The sequence below is a fragment of the Dermacentor albipictus genome, chromosome 4, assembly GCF_038994185.2.
Source record: "Dermacentor albipictus isolate Rhodes 1998 colony chromosome 4, USDA_Dalb.pri_finalv2, whole genome shotgun sequence".
NCBI classification, from domain to species: Eukaryota; Metazoa; Arthropoda; class Arachnida; order Ixodida; family Ixodidae; genus Dermacentor; species Dermacentor albipictus.
Genome location: NC_091824.1, coordinates 18,065,119 through 18,090,429, shown reverse-complemented (window position 1 = coordinate 18,090,429; position 25,311 = coordinate 18,065,119). Strand labels below are relative to the sequence as shown.

General features: G+C 46.4%; 1 long non-coding RNA gene across 1 annotated transcript; it reads right to left on the bottom strand.

The window, feature by feature from the left end:
* Positions 1-22,128: 22,128 nt before the first annotated feature.
* On the bottom strand, positions 22,129-23,648 carry LOC135916670 (uncharacterized). Its single transcript, XR_010569023.2, has 3 exons — positions 23,492-23,648; positions 22,649-22,783; positions 22,129-22,177 (listed from the first exon to the last, which is right to left on the bottom strand). It is a non-coding gene; the product is annotated as an uncharacterized lncRNA (long non-coding RNA).
* Positions 23,649-25,311: the final 1,663 nt, after the last annotated feature.

Genomic DNA, 25,311 nt, shown 5'->3' with positions numbered 1-25,311 from the left:
CTTGCTCTAAGACGGTGAGCGAATGAAGCCCGCCACGCTGTCACCGCAGACGAGAGTCTTCGCCTCGCTCGTCACACAGCCAGCACACTGATGTCTTCGACAGGCGAAAATGACGCTGAAACTCCCCGCCGGTCATGCAGGTGAACGGGTCCGGACGGTCATACTGACGCTTGCTGCCGCTGGATGCAATGCCGCTGCCGCTGCTGCTGCCGCCGCCATGTTCCCGAGTTGAACTCGGAGGGGGTTTCGCGATGTACGAGTTTAGCACGAGTTCGCCTGTCAATCAAAACCAGAGGTCACGCCCCGCGCGAGGCATGTAACTATTGCGCGCGCACCCACTACAGTTGGGCCACGCCCAACTTATCTGCCGGCAACAGCGACGCGGTGTCGAGCTGAGAGGCATCAACAATCTTGACCGCCGACATAAAACACGCACAACGCACTGTCATCGGTGATGTACTGAGCACCACTATCGAAAACAAAGCGTTGACTGTCGCTGGCACACATCTTCTCGGGCTGAGATGGCCGCACAACACGGTTTCATTGCCTGCATTGCGGCGCGTAGCGCACAGTAAATAATTATCGGCACGTCACTGTAGGTGCTTGCAAGGCGTCGAGGGGGACGACGATGCTGAGGAGGGCTTATTGCAGCAGTCGTTTCAGATAGCTGCTCTGTCATCGGTGATGAAACGGAGCCACAACGTCGTAAACACGATCAGCGTCCGAGAATCGCTCGCTCTTCTAGGCCCAGTGCAATGACATTTCTTCATCACAAGCACTGCGCACTCAACAGTTCCAACACATCTCTCCGTTCGAAATCTGATTTCATAACTGCACACAAGAGTCCTCACCTGCCAAAATGCGAGTGCTGCGGTGTCGTTACGATATCCATCTGCGATCGCTGCTGGCTCCAGCAGAGGTAATCCGCAAGCACCTTCGACTGCACAACACACTCATATACTGCGTACGTGCGCTCAGAGGCGCCTTCACTGGGCAAGCGATGACAAGCGATGAATTCTGTCGCTGGGGAAGCACGCACGTTTCGCAATGTATCGCAAAGGCTTCGCGCACAAAGATAAACTGGTACATTTTCACTGAACTGCGACACTACGCACTCTAAAATAACATACCACCATTTTACAGCGACAGCTGTTGTGTCGTTTTTAGTTGGTAAAGCGGGGGCCTTAATAGCCTAGTGAAGCGCCTGCGATGAACAGCCGTACCGCGGCGCTGCGTTTCTATTCCCCTAATAGAGAAAGAGTGGCCATGACCCTCCATGGATCATGACCGACTTTATTGAGAATAGCACTGCAGCGCCCCTAGGCGACTTATCACCGTATGAACGCCCTCGTGCGGGCGACCCGTTTCAATGTACCGCTTCTAAGCTTTCGCCTCCCTGTCGCCACTCACGGCAAGATGTGCAAAATTTAATAATTTGCTCGATCTCCGTTTATCATCACAAATTTCTAGCATTGAAAACGAAAAACAGATACCTAAAGAAATAAAAATGTGCGTTATTTTATTTGTCGCATTTTAACGTATTCGTTTGAGTGAAAGTGTAGGTGCAAGAATGCGCCGCATGTACCCCGTTCGCATTCGATGGAGGATAGATAGATAGCGCCCGAAAGATGAGGCACGCCCTTGACGCGCCCGGGAAAGGCGTGGCAAACGGCTCACGGCAAGTGTGCTGACAGACAGCGGGGCAGTCACGGTATCGCTAAGTTGCGATAATCCGTTGATAACAATACGCGGCGCTGGCGCGTTTCGTTGTGCAGCCTTCTGCGCTTGAAACGTGGAAGCAGCGTGCCGCGCAGGGTGCGCTCATGTTGTCATACGCGACTTTCTGTCTACATATTTTTTGCCTGCACCTTCGGCCCGTTGCGCGCTATCTCCGTTCACTGACTGCCGTCGAGCAAACTCGGGCAAAACTCGGGTGAACGAGAAACTTGGGGCATCCTGCATAGCACCCCAGGTAGTCATTTCTCCTGCACAATGCACTAAAGAACACTTACGCAGCACTACGTCGGAAACAGACCAATAAAAATGAGCCGTTTTCTATTTGATATGAAACGGGCTAAAGACGCATCTGCGTAGCCAAGTGTTCCTTACTGTATCCTCAAATAACTCTTGGTCGGCCCAATCGGAGCGTTTCAGATAAATGGCAGTGCAATCAATTTGACACAGCTTAATGATCTCGAGTGTAATCACCTGAAATGTGATACAGTGGGGTTTCTTTGTGCAGATTGCGGACCATCTGCAGATTGCCGAAAATTATGAAAAATTTTGGAAATTATATACTGGGAAAATTAGGTAATATACAATATTTTTGTGTTGCTTTTATTGAAATTTGAATAACAGAAGGTTAGAAAAGGACGTTTGGTCGCCTTGTGGGACCCTTTTCCAGTGAGGCTACAAAAGTTTTGACTCGGTGCATTATACATCGACTTCTTTGTATTTATTTATTTATTTATTTATTTATTTATTTATTTATTTATTCCACATACTATCGCCACCCGAAAACATTCCACATTGGAATGGCAGTGATTGCTGTCCACTTCATCGCAGTTTGGCGCTTTCGCAGATTGCAGTGCTCGCCGCAGGAAAATAGTGTAATCACATCTTCGCCGTCATTACACAGCCCATATCATTCAACGATTGACGTGGAATGACCCGTGAAAAGCAGGATGGAAGAACCGGTCTTTTAGCATTGGATTTATCTTCTGTGGAGTGAGCTCCACTATGAGGCAGAAAAACACACAAGAGAATTGCATATGTCATGACGCATTTGAAGTGATGCCCTTGTCGAGGAATATATATCTGATGCATTTCTAGTGCTTCGAAAGAAACAGAAAAAAAATCAGTGAGTGAAAAAGAACCGGACAGAGAGTACGCTGGTCTTCAAGTGATTTTAATCTGATAAGACACACACGTGACAGCAGACGAAAGAGGAATAGAGCCTTCCCCTGGAAGATGTACCTAAATGAATGAGACGCTATGTGTAGTTCACTTTGATAGAAACGTCACCAATACCGGTCGTAGACGTACCCCGAAGGTTCTCTGGGAGCTCAAGAGCGGGTTCGGAGAACGTCGAGAAATGTCCCAGCTGGTGCAAGCGCGGCGCCAAAACCACGCCTGAATGCGCCGACAAATAACATCAATTGTCGCAACGCTGTGAGCACCACGGCCACCACGGCCTTCGTTGCGTCTCGTCGCGGTACCGCGGGTTTCGTTCTCCGGAATGGAAAAGGCGTCCACTTTTCCCAGTCTAAGCGGTGCCGATTCATTGCGGACACCCCACGTTTATTGCGTACCCATGTCCAGCTCCGGGTGTCCTATACCCCGATGTCGAGCTTTTCACGAACGGTGTAGAAGCTCAGCCCGCATTTATGTTGCATGTGTCGGCTTGTGGTCTAGGCCGAATCACACGCGTGGCATGTGGGCCTCTGTTTATTGAAACTCTTGTTTATCTTTCAAACTGAATTGATTACAATTTCGAACATAAACAACGCTAGGCAGCGATGTCTTCGTGCAAAGTGCAGCAGTGTATTTTTTTTTTCAAAAATGGCCGCAATAGTGTCAACTGGCCATCGCATTCAAGCGAATTGTTAAATGATACACAAAGGCGTGCACGTATAGCACACAGGGTAAAAACTGCATCTTGTCAGGTATCCTTACTGCATAGGTCGTCGTAGTAATCGCAAACTATTTTGAGTATGCGGACTAAGGATATGCTTGTCACCATAATCAAAAAAATAATTTTACAGGACAATTCTAGACGAAAAACAATATGTGGGAAAACGGAGCCACTTATACGAGGTGCGAGAAGATTATCGTCATTTATAGCGTAACTGTGGTAGTTAGAAGCGGAATGTTCGAAATCTCGCAGTTGTTTCATCCATTTGTGTTATGTTTCAAAGAATTTTGTTGCTTTTTCTGGATTTATTTCCTAACCCCTACAAGTGTACCAATAAATGTGAGCACGGAAATTTTATTGCTTGAAAAGTGGCCTTGGCTCGCGTTCGTATCAACCACTTGCTGGCACTTTAAGAGCCTTGCTGTTTAGGTTATGCACATCTTTATGTTTAAAAATGTAACTTAATCCAACTAAAACCTTATGCCTCTTGGAAAGTGATCTCGTACATTGGAAATTATGCAGAATTACTGTCACGATATTAACACAACCAGCAACAGCCGGCCACCCAGCTGAACAGCTCCGATCGAGCAGAACGTCTTCTTCGTCGTCCTCGTCTCTCTTCACCGAAGCATCCGCGGCGCTTAAAATAAAGCTAAATCAAACTGTAACCGCACAACACATGAAAATGCACTGAACATACGTGTCGTTATCCCCCCCCCCTTCAAAAACATCGGTTCGATGCTTCGGATGTAGGGGGGGGGGGGGGGGGGGTAGGAGAGAGCGATCAGCATGTGTAGTAGGGCTTCATCCTAGTCACGGGGACGAAGTCCGGTTGTGGTGTACGGCGGGAGAACCGCGTGGTGCTCTCTGGAACATTTGTAGTTGACGTCACTAAGGCATTGCAGGACCCAGTAAGGCCCCAAATAACGACGGAGAAGGTTCTCCGACCTCCTGCGTTAGCGGACGGGAGTCCAGATCCATGCTTTGTCTCCCGGGCAGTGTGTAACTTCTCTGGTGGGGGTTGCACTTGTGAGCATCGTAGTGCAGCTCAGAGCAAGTGCGCAGGTGAGCTAGCTGATGAACTTCCTCGGCACGCTCAGCGTATTGCGCAGAATTGACTGTGGTAGATGCGAAGGCGTCGGGTAGAAGCATTACGTCTAACATTGTAATATTCTCGCAACCGTGAAGCAAGCGGAAAGGAGTAAATCCTGTGGTTTCTTGAACGGTGGTATTACAGGCGAAGGTTACGAAAGGGAGGACGCTGTCCGAGTTCTTGTGATCCACATCTACATACACTGACAGGATGTAAGCGATAGTCTTGTTGAGCCATTCTGTTAGTCCGTTCGTCTGCGGATGATACGCAGTCACCCGACGGTGAACAGTGCCGCTGAGGGTCACCCCTTCTTCCAGGAGTTGGACTGTGAAAGCGGTGCATCTATCGGTAATAACCACTGCTAGAGCACCATGGCAGAGGACGATAGCATGGATGAAGAAATTGGCGACGTCGTTAGCAGTGCCTCGTTTATGTGGTCTTGTTCCATAGTAACGAGTGAGATAATCTGTCGTAACTATTAGACATTGGTTGCCAGCCGAAGATTTGCGAAATGGTCCATGGAAGTCCATTCCGACATGTTAGAAGGGTGCCCGGGGTAGTTAGACACGTTGTTAGGCTGTATACTTTGTCAGATGGTTTTATGGGCACTGCCATGCGCCGCTAGCAGTCTCGGCATGTCATAACGCCCTACTTGAAAGCACGAAACAGTTCAGGCCAGTAGTACTCATGGCGCATACGTGCAAGAGTGTGCGGGAACCCCAAATGTCCTGAAGACGGTTCGTCGTGACAAGCATGCAGGATCCCTTCGCGCATCGAATATAGCACCATCAGAAGAGGAGTTAAGAGAGCTGACGCTTGGTTGGACAAGACGTTGCTGCGGAGAAAAAACTACGAAATTATGCACCTGAATATTCGTGGTGGCTGCGTAATCTGGCCCTCAATATAGCCAATGAGCGGGCGAAGCTCCAGGTCATCTGACTGTGGCTGCGCCAAGTCAGACGCACTGACGACGCAGAGGTAACTGTCGTCGTCAGTTAGTCCACACGGAGTGGTTTCTACAGGAACGCAGGACAGACAGTCGGCATCTGTGTGCTTGCGTAACCTAACCATAACGTCGAACTCCTGAAGGCGAAGAGTCCATCGAGCGAGGCGGCCTGAGGGGTCTTTGATACCGGCAATCCAACAAAATGAATTGTGGTCCCTTACTATACTGTGAAAGGTCGGCCGTACAGATATGGTCGGAACTTCGCTACGGCCCATTGAACAGCGAGATATTCTTTTTCAGTAGTCGAGGAGCTCGATTCGGCTGTACAAGGTATGACTAGCGTAGGCGATCACTCTTTCGAGACCTTCTTGCCGCTGCAGAAGGGCGGCTACAAGGCCGACATTGCTGGCGTCTATGTGCACTTCAGTGTCGGAATCTTCGCCGAAGGAATCTAGGACTGGAGGAGTATGAAGTCGTTGTTGTAGATCGCAAAAAGCGCGACGTTGCTCTGGGTGCCAAACGAAAGCAACATTTTCCCTTGTGAGATAATGCAAGTGTTCATCTATTTTGGAAAAGTTTGGTACGAAGCGACGGTAGTACGCGCAAAGTTCCAAAAAACGGCGAGGAGGAGGAGAAGGAGGAAAAACCTGGCTGTGGCTTAGCTAAGGTTAAGCCCAGGATGCGAAGCATACTAGCCTTTATTTTAACGCGACAGCGTTATGGAGCTCGTGTCGCAGAAAAGCCGGTGTCGTCGGCATCGGCTCAGGCGTGCGGCGCTTGCTCAGGCGCACATTTCGTTGTCGCGCCGAACGCTGCGTTGCTCGACGCTCACCGCGTCCGATGCGGGGCGCGCAGTCGCTTCGCCGTAGCAAAGCCACCTAGAAACAGTCTCTGTAGCACGCCGCAACCTTCGCTTCTCATTCCAACGAGCAGCTCTGTCGCCAGGAGGCATCTCACCTCGTGAGTGTCTAGCAGAGGCAAGCGCAGCTGCTTATATACCGCCGCGACGCCGCGAGCGACGGCGCGAGTTGGAGCCCCGTTTCTCCTCTGTCGTGACGTCACGGTGTCACGTGGTCAGCCTTGAAGGCGACGCCGCCAGCGACGGCGCGAGTTGGAGCCCCGTTTCTCCTCTGTCGTGACGTCACAGTGTCACGTGGTATTGAAGGCGACACCACCGCGCCTGAGGAGCTGGGTTGAGCTCTAGTAATATGCTTCGCATAAAACGTTTATTTAGCTCTAGAAAATTCGATGAATTTCGCGGAGTCAGATGGTGTCTTCCATCTGCTTGGCAATGGCCGTCTGACCCTAGTCCAGGGCTCCGCTGCATGCCGCTGCCAGCTGGGCCCGTCGGATCAACCCTAGTTGGACGTCCTGACGGTCGCTGGAGAGCATTCCTTCCCATTGCTCCGCACTCGGGTTTGGTATTATTGGTGCCGCATTTGTTTTCTGGCAGGCCCACGTTATATGGTAGAGCATGGGTGTGTCCTGGCACCATGGGCGTTTGTCAGTGTACTGTGTGGGTTGTATTTTGCTGAGGGTGTTTAAGTTCGTATATGCACCCGTCTGTAGCAGCCTCCAAGCTACGGAGTCCTCTCTAGTGAGAGAGCTATGCGGCGAGGGGTACCGCTTCCTGCTGCCCTTATAGTAGTTTAGGATAGCCGAGTATTCTCTGGGGACTGGCTCGGTTTCCTCGAGGTCATTGGCGGAGGGTGCTCGGTATGCAGTGTATCCTCGAGCTACCATGTCGACCACACGGTTGCCTTCGACGTCCGTGTGACCCGGCGTCCACATTATCGTGTGTCTAATTGGTTGTTCTTTTTCTGGGTTTCTTGTGTGGGGATCTTCTGAGCGGAGTATGCGGAGCGCTCTGTGACCTATTCTGCCGAACATGTAGTTTCGGCATGCTGTTTGGGAGTCGATTAGTATTGTTAAGGACCGCCTAGTCCGATAGCCCTCCGCTGCCGCTAGAGCGACGGCCGCTTCTTCAGCCTCGACTACCGTGCAGTCCCGTAGGGATGCGCTGACGATTTCTCGCATATCCGAGTTTATCACCACCGCTACTGCGTTGGGGTTGGTCTGTCTCGCCCTTCTGGTGTATGTGGCTGCGTCCACGTATACCGTTGTTGCCTGGGAAGCTAGGGACTTTTGGATGTATTCGGCTCTCGCCTTCCTGCGTTCTTCGTGTAGGTTGGGGTCCATGTTCTTGGGAATGGGAGCCACCTTGATTGTTTTTCGTATATTGTCCGGGATAGTCGCGGTTCTTTGGGTTTCTTGTATCTGTTCGCTGCATCCCAACTTCGGCAGAAGTTCCCTGCCAGACGGAGTCTGTTGAAGTCCGCGCAGCTGAGCAACATGTTGTGCCTCTCTGAGTTCTTCGAATGTGTTATGAATTCCTAGTGCCAAGAGCTTCTCCGTAGATGTGCATTGTGGTAGGTGGAGCGCGGTTTTGTATGATTTGCGTATGATCGCGTCTATCTGCTGAACCTCGCTCTTGATTGGGTTGTAGTACGGGAGACTGTAGGTAACCCGGCTGATCATCAGACTCCTAACCAGCTTTACCGTGTCTTCCTCTCGCATGCCTGAGCGTCTGTGGGAGACGCGCGTTATCATGCGAGCGACATGAAGAGTTGATGTCTTGAGTAGAGCGAGAATGTGTGAGCAGCGTTGATTCGACTGTATCCACATGCCCAAAATTCTCATCAGCGTTTTCTCCGGTATTAGTTTTCCCTCGAGGTAGACGCCAAGCTTGAGCTCGTCGCTAGTCGGGACCGTGCGATCCTGTTTCCCTCTCCAGACTCTGAGCAGCTCCGATTTCTCGGTGGAGCAGGCTAGCCCTCTTGCCCTCACGTAGTTCTCCACGCAGGTCGCAGCCTCTTGCAGTCTTTCTTCTTTTTCTTTAAGTGATCTCGTGTTGGTCCAAATGGTTATGTCGTCGGCGTACATGGCATGGTGTATGCCCTCGATCTCTTTGAGTTATTTCGCAAGGCCGATCATTGCTATGTTAAATAGCGTTGGTGAAATGACCGATCCCTGGGGGGTTCCTTTGTTGGGGGTATGGAACTTCTCCGAGCGGAGTTCTCCTAGCCCTATCGTGGCTGTTCTGTTGGACAGGAAAGCTTTGACGAAGCCGAAAACCCTCCTGCCGCAGTTTAGGTCGTCCAGGCCCGCTAGGATGGCTTCATGGCTCACGTTGTCAAAGGCTCCTTTAATGTCCAATGCCATTATCACGTTCTCTCCGTTCCTGGGAACGTTGCTTAAGACTTCTTCCTTGATTTGTAATAGTACGTCTTGGGTCGACAGCTTCGCCCTGAATCCGAACATACTGGGGGGGGGGTATAATTCGTGATCCTCTATGTAATGTTGTAGCCTTATCGTGACCACTCTCTCGTACAACTTGCCAAGGCATGATGTTAGGGAGATGGGTCTTAGGTTTTCGATTTGTAGCTTTTTGCCCGGTTTTGGTATCATAACTACCTCTGCATGTTTCCAATCCTCGAGGACGGTCTCCGCTGCCCAGTGCTTATTGAGGAAGTCGGTTAGTTCTGCGACTAGCTCGTCACTGAGATTGCGGATGAGTGCGTTGTTGATTTTGTCCGCACCTGTTGCCGTGTTTCTAGTTGTGCTTCTGATTGCTGCATAGATCTCTTCACGAGTGATGGGTCTGTCTAAGCTTGGATTTTCTCTTCCCCGGTAATCCCCTGTATATGCCGCCGGGTTCGTGTCCCCGAAGCATTTGACAAAAAATGGCGAACCTCATGTTTATTCGTAGGTCTCGGGAAGGCGGCAACTGCTCATGTTTTTCAAGATTAGGGGCGAATGCCATCGACGGTCCTGGCATGACCAAGAGATTTCAGCTCCTCGTAACCGAAGTGGCATTTTTGGGCCTTGAGTGGCAGGCCAGCAGTTCTGAGCGCATCAAGTACTGCACGCAGACGTTGATGATGCTGTTCGAAAGTCTCCGAAAAAATGACGACGTCGTCCAAATAAACAAGACACGTTGGCCACTTAAGACCGGACAGAACGGTGACCATCATTCTTTGAAAAGTCGCAGGAACTGAGCACAGACCAAAAGGAAGAACTTTGAATTCAAGGAGTCCGTCAGGAGCAATAAATGCAGTCTTTTCTGGTCGCGGTAATTAACCTCGATTGGCCAATAACCACTATGCAGATCCATGGATGAAAAATATGTCGTGTGTAGAAGTCGTTCCAGGGAGTCGTCAATGCGAGGCAGTGGATAGACGTCGTTCTTTGTGAGTGGCTGAGTTTGCGATAATCAACGCAGAAAGGCAGTGTACCGTCTTTCTTTTTAACTAGCACCACTGGTGAGGCCCATGGGCTTGTAGATGGCTGAATAATGTCGCCAGCAAGCATTTGTTTGACTTGTTGACGTATGGCATCTTGTTCTTTATGAGACACACAGTAGGCATGCTGTCGGATTGGTCTGTCGGCTGGTTCGATTATAGATAGATAGATAGAATAAACTTTAATATCCAACGGAAAAGGTGATCTACCCACCCCCCGACACGCAGGTCAGGGGGCGAGTGCCGCCGCCTCAGATGCAGGCTGGGAGGTCTTGGGTCCCAGCAGCCTCTTCAGCCAGTTGGACGAGCCAGAGCTGGAGCTCAGAGTCCGAGCTGCGCAGCAGGGTCTACCAGGTGTCTCTACTACCTATTTTGTGCGTTCCCCCGGGAGAGCACGGACATTCCCATATTATGTGGTCGAGGGTCCCTCTCGCCCCACAAAGATTACATTTATCGCTCCTGGCCTCGGGGAACATGTGGTTCGCCATAACCGGGTGCGGATATGTATAAGTTTGTAGTCGTCTCCACGCGTCTGCTTGTCTGTTGTTTATTATAATTCTGTGCTTCACAACGAGTGTCTGCTTGATTTTTGACGTCGTGGCAAAGCAGTCGCGAAAGGAAAGCAAGAGAGAGCGAAGATTATCTTGCTTTTGAGCCCATAGTTCGGAATTCGCATCGAGTTGAATTGTAGACTGCTTGTCGTCGTGCGGGACGGAGGAAGGTTCTGCAAGTGATAGGCTGGTAGTCGCGTCACTGATTTCTTCGAAGTAAGCGACAACAGCATCCCTCGTGATGTGCAGGTATTCCCGATTAAAGTTCGTAATCTGGATTTCAGCACGCTGTTTGGCCAGTTCGAGGAGGCCGCTGGCGACACAGTCATGACGAGAGAAGAGAATGGACACATTGGTTCCTACAACGACAAGGACAGTTCGGTCCTTGTCGCTCACTACGGTAACCAATACATTGGAACGGGTGGTACGCTCACAAACGCAGCGCTGTCTTGTGCGATTTCCAGTCGTGCGAGCTTGCGTTACGTGAGAAGGTGACCAGCAGATCTTGAAGATCTTTAATTACCCCGTATTCTCTAAGAAAGTCCATTCCTAAGATAGACTGCCTGGAGCATTCCCGCAGCATGACGAAAGATCCAATGAAAGCAGAGCCGCAGATATGCGCTCGGGCAGTGCACCTCCCAGCCGGCGTCACGAGATGACTACTCGCAGTACGGATTTGGGGACCGTTCCAAGGTGTCGTCGCCTTTCGAAGACTAGCCACCAATTCATGACTCATCACGGAGTAGTGGTGCCGGTATTAACGATGACGGTGGTGTAATTGTCGACGGTTACGGTAATATCGGCGGGAAGTCCTCTGTCCTCATCAGAAGATGGCGTGGCAGATAAATCACCGTCGTTAACTTGTCGTGTCAGAGGGTGTTTCTCAGGACGATCAGCAGCCGCCCCACCCCGGAGGTCGCTGTCTTCAGTTTTCCTGACGCGCGCGTGTACTAGGGTTCCTGGTACGAACATCAGCGAACGGGGGGTAACGGCTAGGCGAGACAATGCGCCAAGGTGATGGCGTCATTGTGCGGGAGAACATGGCGGTTGAGAGACCAGTAACTGCTCAACCTCGCGTAAGCGCTCCTCATTGCTTGGTCGACGCGCGTTAGGGTGAAATCCCTGAAGACATCCTCCATCAAGGGCAGTGACGATACAGATAGTCCACTTCACCGCAGTGGTAGCAAAGTGGCCGATTGTGCGAGGTGCACCACACGTATGATTTCTGTGCGATCTCTCCCGGGCCTACGTAGTCATACGGGTTTACATCTGTAGCGGGAAATTGATGTGGTAGAGCTGAAACACTGGAAGGCAAGCGTCGTCCTGTAAATAGTTGGGGACTGCGTAAGACTTCGACATATGTGTGCACTAGGGCTTCCGCTCGTGTTGTTGCTAATTTATTTATTATTTACTTATTTATTTACAGATACTGCCAGCCCTTACACAGGGCTATAGCAGGAGAGGAATATGAACAATTATAAATCACATATTTTGCACATGGAAAATCGTACATTGAAACACAAAAAGGGACAATAAATTAAAATTAATAACACCAAGAGGTAACAGCGTAAGCCGCTGAAGATAACAAGGACACAAAGTTAAGTATATTATTTAAAAACTAGGATATTTCCAATGTGTTTTGTGAAGAAATTAATGGATGAGGATGAAACGGCTTCTTCCGACAGGGAGTTCCATTCTTTGATAGCTCTTGGAAAAAAAACTGTATTTGAAACAATCGGTATGTATAACAGGGGGAGGAATAAACATTGAATGACGATGTCTAGTGGTTTCACCAGAAAGAATTTCAAAGTCTGTATGCCTTATATGAACATGATGATGAATGATTAGGTAAATATATTTAAGTCTTTCATATTTAGATCTAGCCTGTAAAGTCGGTAGGTTTGCCTGTACACAAAGTTGAGAAGGGGAATCCGTCCGCCGATATTTATTGAATATAAATCTGACTGCCAGACGCTGTATTCGTTCGATTTTTGATATATTTATAGCAGTGTAAGGGTCCCAGACTACCTTGGCATATTCAATTACAGGTCTAATTAATGTTTTATAGGCTAGAAGTTTTGTTTCTAGATTTGCGAATGGCAAATTGCGCCTCAGACACCAGAGTGACTTGTTGGCCTTGGCACACGCATAATCTATATGGTGGTTCCAGCGAAGATCACTAGTGAAAATCATGCCAAGATACTTATGCTGATCACCTCTAATCAGTTCATGATTATTAATAAAGTAAGAGTAGTTTAAGAAATTTAGCTTTCTAGAGACTGTCATAACTACAGTTTTTAACGGATTTAGCACCATTTGCCATTCATCACACCATTTCATTATTTTCTGTAAGTTTGCTTGTAATTTAGCCTGGTCTCCTTCCGCATCTATTTTATTGTATATAATGCAGTCGTCTGCAAAGAGCCTGATGGAAACATCTATTTCATTCGGGAGGTCATTTATAAATAGGAGGAATAAAAGGGGGCCCAAAACACTGCCTTGGGGAACTCCAGACTTAACGCATGAAATCTGAGACCTTGTACCATTAATTTCAACATATTGCTCACGAAAAAGAAAATAGGATGAAAACCATTGAGTAATAGCAGCATTTTTGAACATAACATCAATTTTTCTTAGTAGTTTATGGTGAGACACTTTATCAAATGCCTTAGCAAAGTCCATGAAGATCAGATCCGTCTGTCCCCGAGAGTTAATATTTTCTGAAAGATCATGGGCTAATTCGATAAGCTGAGATGTTGTGGATAGGCCTTGACGAAAGCCATGTTGGTGGATAGATAACAAATTATGTTCATTAATATAAGTTAACAGATGTTTCGAGACGATATGTTCAAGCATCTTTGAACAGGTACTAGTTATTGATATAGGGCGATAATTTGCTAAATTATCAGCACTGCCGCTTTTGAGGACAGGAATCACTTTAGCTTGCTTCCATACCTTTGGTAAAAAACCACTATGAAGTGAAGAACGAAAAATTAATGCAAGATATTTAGAATTCCATTCGGCATAGCGATAAAGAAACTCGTTAGGGATGCCATCGGGTCCAGGGTTTTTCTTTATGTTCAAACGAAGCAAAAGGTTGAGCACACCTTGTTCAGAAATTTCAACGTCAGCAATAGGCGGCCTGTCAGATGGAGTTTCAATACTCGGCATAATCCCGTTGTCTTCAGTGAACACAGACGCAAAATAATCATTGAAACTCTCGGAAGAAGGATGCTCATTAGATTGAGTCGTTGAGCGAACATTCGATGATGGATTAATATATCTCCAAAATTTATCCGGTGCTTCTTTTAGAAATTTTGGGATTGTGATGCCAAAGAACCTTTTTTTGGATTCTTTCACAAGTATCTTAAGTTTCCTTCCAAGACATTGAATGGTGGAACGAGTCTGAGAGCTAGGATTCTTTTTACAATTCTTTCGTTTACGTTTTATTAGCCTCTTTAAGTGTATTATTTCTCTAGTTATCCAAGGGCTTCTATTGCCAGTTTTCTTTAAACGCTTAGGTATATACAGTTTTATAGACGACATGACCAAATTAGCAAAGTACTCCCAGAGACAATCAGGACCCTGATTACGCATGTAAAGTTCAGAGAATCTCTCATAAGAGTCCTCTAGTAATTCTAGAACCCCAACATCATCAGCTCTAGCAAAGTTTAACACGACACTTTTGCGGGAATGGTTTACAGTATTGGCGGAAAGGCTCAAAGAAAGTACTACAAGTTTATGGTCAGAGATGCCATCACTGGTCTCACAGTCTATTAGTAAAGGCAACAGGTGATTAGACACGAAAACAAGATCAAGGATAGACGAAGAACGAGCACTGATTCTAGTATAGTCGGTCACCACTTGGTTTAAACCAAAACAAAAAACAAGATCAAGAAGCTCAGTGCAATTCAAGATTTCTGTATCTCCAGGAGAGTAAGCATTCCAGTCTATTCCAGGTAGGTTGAAATCACCCAAGAGTATAATATTGTCTCCTTGTTGCATATTGCACTCCATAAAGTGCCGGAGAGAAGAAAGAACCTGGACTGGTGAATTTGGTGGCCTATACATACCGCCTATGTGGACTGAACGATTCTTAGAAATTATTTTAATCCAAACTGCCTCAATATAAGCGGGGACAGGAAGTATAATAAAGTCAATATTATCGCGAATCATTAACGCAACTCCACCACCTCTACCATCCCGGTCCTTCCTTACCATTACATAAGACTTTGGAGTTACCTCACTATCTAATATACCTTTATGAAGCCATGTCTCAGTAATCATTGTAATATCCGGATCATGCTCTCAAATCATAGCTTCGATTTCCTCGACCTTATTTAGTATGCTTCTTGCATTCACATTCAGTATCCTGAAGGAATCCCTTTCCAAAATTCAAGCAGGGTCATCGCGAGGGCGTGCTTGGCACTCATAGCGCTCTTTAGCGATTTCATTCCACGCATAAAGGACATTATTGACTTTTATTTTGTCATATAGTAGTTTAACTTTTGCTCCCCTTGACCTTTCCTCCTGTGTAGAAACCCATAGACATTTTCGTACTTCCACAATCCTTTTCGAATAATCCTCACTGATTCTTATATTCGTACCCTTAAGCATTGAGCAATGACGCAAAATTTTAGATTTGTCTCTGAAATCAGCCACCCTCATGATTATGGGACGGTCTCTACCTTCAATCTTTTTACCTAGGCGATGGATTCTTTCTACTGAATCGATTTTCAGCTTCAAAATGCCGCTAAATACATCACCGTTCACCTTTTTCAACAAAACATCATGAGTTTCCCGTGCTTCCTCACCAATTCCTCTTATTATCAAGTTATTTCGTCTGGACCTGTTTTCAAGTTGATCAACCTTTCGGTTGAGAGCATCTAAATTCCGGTCATGTACATGCAGATAGTCTTCAACTTTAGACAGTCTCTTATTAACAACGTCGAATTCCTTCAAACTTTGTTCTATGGAAGAAAGCCTGGTATTCATTTGAGCCAACTTTGCTTCAGAAGAGGCCTGTTTTTCCTGGATTTCAGAAAGTTTACCCAAAATCACTTTCTGCGTATCAAGAAGTTCCTTGATCATTTCAGTGTTAGTAGGCCCAGGATTTTTTTCTACATCCCCTGATAACGACAACAACATCCCTGCCAAAGAGAAACATTCGCCGATACAACTCGCAATAGTATGTGGACACGGCAGCACGACCAAACAAAGGTAATCGCTACGAAATACATATTTATTATCACTAACCTGCATGTACAAAGGTACGTGAGCCAACATTCTCACGGCCGTGCCGCCGAGTCCACTGAAGGCCGTCACTGCTGCAGCTTCTTTTATACCCAAGAATCCGTCATGCCGATGTCTTCTTAGTGACGTCAGGGTGCTCCAGGTGGGTGCGCAGTATACAGTGTCCACGTGTAGATGGAACAATGGCTTGCCAAAAACGGCACTTGCATTGCGGAGACAGCCTTGATCGACGATAGACGTAGGCGAGATCAGCGGCGCTTTCGCAGAAAGATGCGCTCCATCCGCCCGTCCCACGGATCCGCCACCGATGAAGCAGCTCTCGAAGACAATCTGCATGTACAAAGGTACGTGAGCCAACATTCTCACGGCCGTGCCGCCGAGTCCACTCGTTGAGTAAGGGTCCCGATTTCATCATGAATGATGTCATGGCTGACAAGCAACTTTACGAACTTCCTCAAGCTCTTGGCGCACAATCTCTCGGACTACTTCTAAATCATATCCGCAGGTGAAACTTGACATGGTGGTGACAGTGCTTTGGCGGTCGTACTGTTGGAAGCACTGATGCAGCGCTCGCTCCATTTTCGTTGCTTCAGTTATGAAATCAGCGATGGTAGCTAGAGGGTTGCGCATGAGTCCAGCGAAGAGTCGTTCTTTTACACCTCGCATAGGAGACGAAATTTCATCGTCTCGGCCATACCTAGATCAGCACGTAGGAACAAGCGCGACATGTCCTCGGCCTAACATGACCACACTTTCATTTGGCTTCTGAACCCGACTCTGCAGAACCTGTTCGGCCTTTTCTTTCGTGGCTGCTGTATGTCTCGCGGAGTTGTCGTCGGAATCCTTGCCAGCTAGTGATGGAGCCTTCACGATTCTCGAACTACGTGGGAGCGTAGTCTTCAAGGGCAAAGTACACGTAGCGCCAGTTTCCTATAGCCATCCCACTCACTGACTGCGGTAACTCAGTCGAAGTGTTCAAGCCAATCCTCCAGTTCCTCGAACACGACACCGCGAAATGACTTCCGAATGCGCGCTCCGTAGGCGACACTCGGGGTAGAAGTGGATTGGACTGTGCCGCCCTCTTGCGTCTGACGTGCTTCTGTGGTGGACATTGTTACCGGGCTCAATGAGCCGTATTCAGGAGGTAGTCCTTCCAAGAGGCGGCTGTGGCAAAGTGCCTAGTTTTCTACCGGAATTGTCGAAAAGGGGGCCAAAACTTGACGCGTCCGGAGGTCAGATTAGTGCAGATCATGGTACCCAGCACCCTCCCACAGTTTTGTCGCGGTATTAGCACGACAAGCAACAGCCGGACACCCAGCAGATCAGCTGTTGTTGTTGTTGTCCTGAGTGGCCGTGGCACATACCCACAGTAGGGGATCGGCCAAGAATCGGGTGGTTCCATTAGATGCATAAAAATAATAATGATAACAAGGGAGTTAACAATTTAAGCATTGGAGTTTAAAAGTAAACGCTTTGTATTTGGAAAAAAAGGAAATAATCATATGAAAACCGGGAATAAATAATAATAATAATAATAATAATAATAATAATAATAATAATAATAATAATAATAATGATGATGATGATGATGATGATGATGATGATGATGATGATGATGATGATGATAGCAATAATAATTAATAATAGATAAGAAATAAAAGAAAGCTGTGGTTGGCAGGGAGAACGATCAATCTAACATGGAAATCGATTGGTTTCAATGAGATAATTTTGGATTGCCAAGCATGCATTTCTGTTGCTGTACCCAATAATGAAGGCTCCAAAAGATAGGATCACAGGCACTGATAAAGTTAGACCAATAGGGCGAAGCGGGACTTCGAGTAGTCGTTTTCTTATAATAGAAAAAACGTCGGCAAGACAACAAGAAATGGTCTATTGTCTCCGCTTCGCCACAGAATGAGCATAATGGTGAGGGGACCAGACCAGACCTGTGGAGGTAGAAGTTCAATACAGGTATACGGCAGCGCAGCTTCGTGATGGACACTTCAATTTTCCGTCTTCGGCAAAAATCTCTGTTCCAAGGGTGTAGGACATGTCCGTAATCTACAGAGTTAGTAATTGCGGAGCCTGATACTATCTGTATAATGATGCTCCTGCGAAATCTAGCAGCATTAACATAAGCAGTCAAAGGGCAGCAAGGGTGAATAGGGCCACATATCGATGCCTTGGCTAGAGAGTCTGCAATTTCATTTATGATTAGTCATTTATGGCCAGGCACCCAAATCAAACGCACGCTTCTCAAGTAACCAGGTACCAACGTATGAAATGTCCTCATCACGCGAGAGTCATGGACGAGCGTCTGCAAAATTATACGGAGATTGTCGAAAATTATCGGCTACGCAGGAGACTGGTGCCACCACCGGATAAAAGTCTAAACAATAGAGAGGCAGTCGCATGGCGGCGCCTGCAAGCTGGGAACTTCGTAAACCTGGTCTGGGCATACCATGTTATGCATGACAGAGAAACCGATAAGTGCAAACACTGTGGGGTGAGAGGGACCCTCGATCACATAATCTGGGAATGCGCTAGCTCACCAGGGGCTAAAGCAAACATAAATTGTAGAGAGGCCTGGGAAGCCCTGCTGCGGAGCGAGGACCCTACTCCACAGCAACACGCCATCCGCCTGGCGGAAGAAGCCGCGGAGAGTCAAGACCTCTTTGCTTGCTTCTAATCACGGAGGTTCCGGCCCCCGTCCCAAAGGCATGTGTGCCGGGGACGGGGAGTAGGGGCCTCCTTATCCGGCGGTTCAATAAAGTTGCTATCATCATCATCATCACTAGACGCAGTAAGGGATGAGCACAATGATAACGAGTCAGTGACTATCACGGCTGACGTAATTGATGGTCCTAATTTGCGCAATGGCAGCACCACGGCCATGAATTCGGATAAAAAGATCGGTATGAAATCTGGCAGCCGAAAAGAAAATGTCCAATCGAGAATCGAGAAAAATCTTCCTACACCTGACTTTTTTTCACATTGTGAAGCATCTGTGGCAATTACAACGTTTGTTTGAAGGTTTTTCAGATGGTTTTGTAATATACCGTCTAGAATACGGCGTGGAAGTAATTTTGCATTATTAGGAAAAATGTCATCGAAGTGAATATCCGTTGCAACAGCTCTGTCGGGAATAGCAAGTACATCGCATATGCGCACGCCCAAAGAGTCAAGTAATTTTTGCACGAATATAATTTGCGGAGTATGTAGTCGCGGCCAGATGACACTGAAAAACAATGCACGTTGTGAAATAAAGATTGTTTGGGGATGACGCAACAGTGATTCATAAATCCTTAAGAACGTTTGCACCGTCAAAAGCCGGAACCTGCACGAAAGTGGAGGAACACGGGACTCTACACTCTTAATCTGGTTACACATAGGTTCCTCTTAGTAAGGGCAACTTTTTTGCAAAAAAGTTCCCCTTATATATGAGTAACACGGGAGCTGGATAAATTTTAAATATGAAGAACATTGTTGCTCTTAAGTTTACAATGATGTAAGAGAAACCACGTTCCACACACTAATGTGTGGAACAATGTTCCTCTTCAGTGAAGAATGGTATAAGTAAAACCATGTTCCACATATTTATTCCTGGAGTGCCGTTTTGTATAAATTGACTGCTACTTTTCCTGGAACAATACCACATATATATAATATCTACAACACTATTTCAGCTAGGCAGGTCATCTATGTAGTAATAAATGGCAGGAAGTAACCCTGTAAAGAATTCTGCTAGAAGTCTTGCCGGAAAATGGTGCCAAAAACAGAGTCCTGCTGTTTTAAAATGGAAATACACTTATTCATTAGTACGAAACACTACTGTAATAATTACACAGATGCTCTTTTTGATATTTTATTACATAAAAACTTTTACATAATCGTTCAGAACCGCAACAATGCAAAAACATCATTGCAAAATAAACAATCAAGAGACCCATACTGCACAGCAATAAACAATGAAGCCTACTGCATGCCATCAGTACAATGTGGAATCATTAAAAAGAACGCTAAATAATAAAAAGCAGAGTTCTTCCTGTGCATTAAAAACGATAATAGCATATATAATAATCAAAGTCACGCCCAACAAAAAGTAACATTCTGATAATAAAAGACATTCAAACATATCTAGATCTCTTAGCACTACTACAACAAGGTAGTGCTAAAGAAATAGATAACTCATAAAGCATTAAAAGGACACAGCTTCCTCCAAATAGGACTTTTCTGCCCGACTAGATAAGACGAAACTATAAGGCAGCTTGTGGTCTTAAAAACAGGTACATGCAAAGCAAGCAAGCAAGGTAGCTTGCTAAATTGCTATAACACCGCTCACCAGAGCCAAGCAAGCACAAGCACTAAACAGCTATTCCACTGCATCGACCACAGATAACAAGGAGTAATTCAGAAGGCTACAAAGAGGAAAGAACAAGATGTGTTGCCACTAAAATGAAGGCTGACAGGAATGCTTCATTTAAGAGGTCAAAATTCTTTTTTAACCTTTACATGCTTAGAAGGGAAGGGCTGCCCCTGCATCTAAAGCTGTTATACAGCAAGAAAACATTCAAAACAGCCGATAGAAACACTAACTTTCAGCAATCACAAAATACTACTCTCATGTTGCAAGCCCTGTATATGAGGACACACTTTTCCTCCAAAAAGCATTTCTCTGACTATAGATAAGACAACTTGCAAGTCATTCACAACTTGTAAACTGAAGGGCAGGTACAGACCTTGCTAAAAAAAAACAAAAAACTGTCTACTAGCCTCATGTAGCATTTGACAATGCTTAATTTTTATGCAGGATGTCATATCAAAAAGGTATGAAATTAAAAACAGCCTTTCGTAGTTTAAAAAATTTGTCATAAGAAATGGCATTTCAGTAATGTCAGTTTTCCTGACATCTTAATAATAAGCTCCATTCACAAATTGCCTTGTTCATTTATATTTGTAGCACATATACACTAATTAAAAACTGCAGCTTAACACAATTTCTCGTAGACACAATATTAGGTCTTTATAATCAGAATATCCTGGAACTGTGACACAAGACTTGGTTATTCCAGTTCACCCAACGAATGTGCTATTGGTCGAAATTTGGGCTCGAATGTTCAGGACCAATGTTTGAGAACAGCGGGTTTGGCAATTCCTAATAAGTGGAAAAGTCATAATTGGTGGATGGCTGCAATTTTGCCATTACAACGTACGCAAAACAAATAACTGCGAATATCAATGTTTAGCTACGAGCTTGGAAAATGACACTTACGGCAAATTTGCTGATATGACAGCTATTTTCTTTTTTAATCTAGGAAGAGTAATGTATTTAATGCGAGCCTCATAAGTGTTGTTATGCCTCACTGTAGCAACACGCATTTTTCTACAAAGTGCAACAGTATCGCTTTGAGTATGCCGCATACACTTGCAAAAAATCACACCTATCATTTGTCGCCCAAAGTCAAAAAAGAAAATAGACCAATAAACAGTTGCCCTAAATGTGGTGACAATGCGTGTACATGCTTAAAGCAAAGCTGTTATGACTGGCCACAACTTTAAGCAATGCGTTTTTAGAACTACCAAACCCAATAGCTGTCCTTTAGTTTGTAGGTTTGTGTGAGTCACTGCTACCTCTTTGCATTGTTTGTGCTCAAAGAAAAAAGGAGATCTTACATACAGCATCTCATCAGCTAACGAGTTCTCGCAGGATGTTTCAACTGTTTTAAACACAGCGTAAGTTTGTGTGACATCAAGCAGCGCGGAGAAGGCTCCCTCTTAGCTAATGCTGTCTGGACCAAACCCAAAGTTTGACCAAATGCATTTGGGTACGTGATATCCAAGATAAAATAAAGTGTTACGCAAATGATTAGAGCATGCTCCAGTGATGATCCCGCAGCCAGATCAATGGTGTGGCCCTTGCAGACGACTTTGTGTCCATCTTGGGCGATGATACAAGGGCCAGGAATAGGCACACCTCGTTCATGTGTCTCCTTGAAAAGAAACTTTGGTTCACTGCACTGCAGCAAAATGCCCTCTAGCATTTGCCAGAACTGGTAGCTACTCAATTCCTTAAATAGGTATCTACAACTTCAGCAAAACTAAACAAAATGGCATCTAAGTTGCAAACTATTTTTTTCCAAAGCATAAATGTGACTAGATCAATGACTGATTTTTACAAATGTGCTAAAGTATGGACTAGCACGTGAGCGAAGGCGTGTTAGCACGTTGAGCATAAAGAATGCTTACCAATGAGATCAGGGCAAATTCAGCTTTTTTTGGCCGAAGGTACTCGTCAATCTCGATGAAGCTCGCTCGACCCAGCATCTTTCGAATATGTTGAAGCTTGGCTAGCATGTCTTCATAAGAAGCTTCGAACCTCAGTTCGGCCTCAAGTGCAAGCTGCAATAATGTACACAGAGTGTTCAGTATACCTAGGAGGCTAGACACAGTGACAAGGCTGAATCTCTGGAACTACACATTTCAATTGTGGTGTTCTTAGGTTTAAAAAAAATGGTGTCACAGAAAGCTAACACAGCACTAGTTTTGTATATAAAACATGAATCACATTTCAGAAACAAAAACTGCAATTCCACAATGCTTGCACCTTTGGACAGAAATGTGCACATTAAAGAAATGTTCCTGTCGTGTAGCAATGTTGATAGTACTATTTTTTCCAACTGTAACAAATTTTACCAAATCAACTAGAAGGCATGGTGGACAAGACACCTAATGTGTGCACTACATGCACCACTCTAGTGTCATCTGGTGTATCTACTTTTGGATCCAACATCACCACCATTTCTTAAAAAAGCGAAAACTGTCATAAAATTTGTGTGAAATGGAAAGTCAAGAATTTAAAGGTGGTCGTACCACGTCTGGGTTTAGAAAGTACACAGGAAGTTCATTCTCCGGGCTTTTCCGCCGAGCTTCCAGCGTTGCCTCCAGCAAGACTTTTATTCTGCTGACATCCAAATTTGCTGGGTCTGAAATGGCGTCCCTGATTGTCTGAAAGTAAGGGACATTTTTACAATATATTGAACACTAAGCATTCAATGAATAAATCTTTGCCAATCTCAACTACTATGACGAGTTTTAGAGCTGCTGATAAACTGCATCCAATGATAAATATGAGGGTCGAACACGATGAACAAAACGGATGCGAATAAAAATCGAAACGATACGAAAAATCCGCACTTTTAAAAACAGTAACAATGCAGCATGCGAACGAACAATGAGCTGGAAGTGATTTTTCTCGACAATCATTCACTACACCAGACAGACCCTGCCCGCCGGCGGGGAATCGGACACGTCACGCTCCGAACTTCAGTTAGTGCCTCGTCATGTCCCCAGCGGCAGCGATGACAGCGCTCATCCTGGAAGGCAGTGAAGTGCAGAGTGACTTGATGAGCGATGTGTTCATTCGCAGCACATCTCCGTCGCTGACGATGGTGGATCGAAGCCTATCCTCGGGCGACTGATAGAGGGAATGATGCGCCAGCGATACTTTCAACGAGCCCCAGACATATTAAATGATGTTGGCGCCCGGAGATTGGGGCGCCCACTCCAAGAGAGTAACGGCGCGCTCTCCCAGCAGTGTGGATCGGCGGCCATCGTGTTAGAATATATAGTCGCGTTTCAGGAATGGGCCGTCAAGAATGTATGGAATCAGTACGTCGTCTATGACTGCCCTGCACCTTTCAGCGATGAACTTACCATCGAGGCGCATCAGGGGGCGTCGCACAACGCTTAGTAAAGAATACCGGCTCATTTCACGCAGTAACGATGACATCGGCGCACTGCCCCTGACAGTAGCACGCTTCCTGACAATGCGGCCAGCGCGCGTAGCCGTAGCAGATGACGCCGCTTAAGACCCCGCCACTCGAGCACCTACGCCTGCGCGCGCTGCTGCCGTCGCCTGACTCAAGCGCTCGCCGCATCGCGATGCAAGGCGCTCCGAGTTTTCCCCTAAGTGCGAAACAGATTGTACTCCGGAAACAACAAAAGAGCCGGGCATGCGCGAAGATACTGCTCCAAGAGAGCAAGCCCGGTCTCTACTAGGCCCCCACTGTTCCCTCGGGAAAATCAGTGATATTATTTGAAGGTAGAGCGCCATAAGGCGCGAGAAATAATACGTCACGACTGACTCAGCACGAGCGCAGCATACGCGAGAAAGTCTCTCCGACGTACACCCAGCAAAAAAAAAAAGAAAAACAAAGCGCCCCGCGACTTCTACAAAAGCACTGAGAATATAAGCCACGCACGACGGAGTGCCGTGCTTGAGCGAGAAAACGCAGCGTATGTGTGTAATTACTTTGCTGTCATTCCAGCTAACAGCTCAATAGAAGCTGCGGCGGTGCGGTAACGTTTCGTAAGAACTTCACTTGTTACTTGTTACGCGAGCAGATTTCGTGTGCTTGACAATGGCGCGAAAACGTGAGCGCCGTAGGTTTGCAGCAAAATTGACATATACAATGACAGTAATAAGTAAAAGCGCTTACCTCTTTGTGAAGTCCGTGACGGATGCTAAGGCCAGGTCTGCTGTGACATCGAAATTTCTCAAACCGAAGAACAAAATCCGCACTTTTCAAAACAGTAACAATGCAGCATGCGAACGAACAAAAACTTGGCCTCTTCGCAGTTGGCGCGGCTCCGCTGGCGCGACGGCGTCCAATTTCGTCGCTTCCCAAGTTTGGCGCTGCGTTCGACAGTGATAAATTCAACATCGGTCGATGCGGATGATTTCAACTTGTCATACCCCGAATATACTGTAGTTATCAGAGACACTGCCACGTCATATGACTTTTGGACAGTTTGTCCTTTTGAAGGCGGTGTGTGAAGAGTTCTCTTTTATTTAGCGTGCTACTCACGATAGAAAACATAAGTGGCGCTGAAAGCTCTAGCGACAAATACTATTTTTGCTTGAGCAATCCGTAAACTTTGTGTCTTGAAAGATAGAAATTCTACGACGTTCATTGCTCACTAGCTTGGGACTTGATTTTTTTTTACCCACAGTTGCAGGTATAAACAAACGATGCCGTCGTATACCAGCGTAGCCGCCGAGTCATCATTCTCGTTCTCGAGGACCACGAAGGCTGGCGATCAGACGAAAAATTGCTGCAAATGTCTCATTCATTTCATATTTACCGCCAACGCACAAACCATTTTTCCCCTCTCGCGTGCTCCGATCCCACACTTCGCTTACGATAAATTCTTTGTTCAGTAAACATGGACGCGGCGCAAGGCGATTTCGTATGCGTTTCTTTTCAGCCACGCTTTGTGGCATACGGCGTAAAACTAATGTGTCTCCGATTGTCAAAAAAGAAAAGGGGGGAAAAAAGCTACCGGGCAGCGTAGCAATGCTATGCCAAGATACTCATATTCGCCCACTTAGAAGCGTCGACACGGTGGCATAGGGACATATGTCATTCGCTCGCGTTTTTCTGAGAGCATTGAATTCTCTTTATTTATTTATCTATGTTTTCAGTGTCAGCCTACCCGGAACGCTGGCGCTAGCTTGTATGGGTGTTGTTGCC